Here is a 2,198-nt window from a genome sequence, read left to right as displayed (position 1 = left end):
TGGTCCCAGTACCAGTGTCTGAAGGGTCCCATTTGCCACCTGCAGGACACACTTCTGAAAACACACTTGTAGGGCAGGACAAATGCTACTTCCAGACATAGAGGACTGGGCAGGTTTGCTGCAGGGCTGGTAGCAGAAAAACAGAGAATGATTATCAGGGTCAATCTGATTAAAGAGATGGGGTGCGAGTGGGACACTCATTGGGGGGCGAGTGGCCTGGATGTGAGCCAGAGTGAGGAGAGCATCAGGAAGCTGCAAAAGAGCCATGTGATGGAGACAGGAAGTGAGGGAGCAGTCTTATAATTTATCTTGATGCTTACAATCTCATGCATTCTTCTTTGAAAAAAATCAATTGTCATTGACCCTTATTACAAAAGTAGTTCATATTTATTGTAGAACATCTAGAAAACTTTTAGATGAGCTAAAAAAATTTTTTTTAAGTTAATATCCTTTAAAAATAGCCATGGTCATTAATTTTCTTGAGTACCCCTCAAATTTATATTTATCAACACATTTTAAAATTGAAATTAAATATGGATTCATTCAATAATAGTGCTTTCCCCCCACACTGAACATTGTGATATGGATATTTTTTCATTTATTACATATTCTTCTAAGTCATCATGCATAGTATTCCACCAAGTAAAAGCTCCTTAATTTTTTAAACTGATTTCCTACCAACAGATATTTAGGCTGTTTCACTATTGTTAAAGATGTTTTGTGGCTAAGTCTTCGTGCAAATCTGAGACTACTTCTTTAGAATAAATTCCTAGATGTGGAGAAATTGCTGAATCAAATATGCCCAATTTAGTGATTTTAAAATACATCTTACCCGACTTCTCTTGAGAAAAGTGGTACCAATTTATATTTCCACTAACAGCAGATGAGATGGTTTTCATTTACCAAGTTATGCATCATAAAGATGCTGTTGGAAGAGATGAATAAAGAGACTCTGTTTTTTTGTTTAATATGGGGGGAAATATTAATCACATTTTTATTTTTGAGACCATTATCTCATACCCAGATATGGATCAACGAACCCACAGAAGTATTTGTTGAATATCTGCTATTTTCCCAGGCCTGGGGTAAATATCACTGCCTCTAGTGTCAGTTTTGAAAACCGAGGAAAGCAATTGTGTGTATGAAAGGACCTGTTGGAATAGAATATGAGATACTGAGCTTCATGGCGGGAAGAAATTTGTGTTTTCTCTGCCAGATGTTGAACTATAGCAGCGGTTCTCAGCATGTGGTCCCTGGGTCAGCAGCATCAGCCTCACTTGTGATAAATGGGTATTACCTGGTCCCATCCCTGACCTACAGAATCAGAAACTCTGAGAGTGGGCCCAGTAATTCATGTTTTAAGATTTTAACCAATAAACCTCTGCTAGATGCCAAAGTTTGAGAACTACTGAGCTATAAAAATGCAGCAAGTGAAAAAAAAGTCCAGCTTGGTTGGGAGAAGGTAGGGGAAGTAACTCATCGTGGTTTGCCTCGGACTGTCCCAATTTTACTACTGAAATGCATCACAATAGTCCCTTAGTCATGCTCAAGCAGGGACATTCTATCACCCTGGTAAAGAAGAGAAGGTTCTCTTTGTGGCTGTCTGAAGGTTATTATGGCAGAAAAAGAATAGAAGAGACAGAAGAGAAGATTTCAAGATGGAGGGCAGATTTTAGAAGCTGCTTTCTGCTTGTCACTTCTAAGCTGATAGATATGGTGGCAGGAGGTTACCTACAGGAAGCCAGCAGATGGCTAAGGCATCTTACTGAATCCCTTGACATGAGTCACAGCTGTTAGAACTTGATACTTTCTGGAAAGGGGAAGGCTGGCATTCACCAAACTACTGCAAGATGCCAAATTGAAAAAAAAAAAAGCCACTATTAATCTTAGCAGTGATGACAATGAAATCCCTATCCAGCAAAAAACATAACCAAAAGTGCTTTGTAATTGCAGCAATTTCTGTGTCCCAACTGATGGTCCCCTAGATTCTAGAAGAATGGTATCTGGTTTATCTGATTATCAGAACTAATCCTGAATAAGATGTAACACTCAATGTCTCTTAGCGTGAGCATTTGTCCTGGATTTTCCAAGGCAGTTGCAATTAAAACTATTTTTGTCTTTTCGTATAGTCATAATTTGTAAGCCATGTAAAGTTTCAGTTTTGAAAGTATAGCCTGAAAAATTCTAATAAAAATATC

At 38.3% G+C, this 2,198-nt stretch overlaps 1 protein-coding gene across 1 annotated transcript in view; it reads left to right on the top strand.

Moving 5' to 3' along the window:
* The window catches only part of PHEX (phosphate regulating endopeptidase homolog X-linked), a 173,351-nt gene that overhangs the window by 137,691 nt on the left and 33,462 nt on the right, over window positions 1-2,198 (top strand). The gene's annotated exons all lie outside the window — the stretch shown is intronic.

Source organism: Pteropus alecto, unplaced genomic scaffold (genome assembly GCF_000325575.1).
Source record: "Pteropus alecto unplaced genomic scaffold, ASM32557v1 scaffold23, whole genome shotgun sequence".
In the NCBI taxonomy this organism is placed as follows: Eukaryota; Metazoa; Chordata; class Mammalia; order Chiroptera; family Pteropodidae; genus Pteropus; species Pteropus alecto.
The sequence above is the reverse complement of the archived record's forward strand: the minus strand, read 5'-3'. Positions and strand labels throughout refer to the sequence as shown.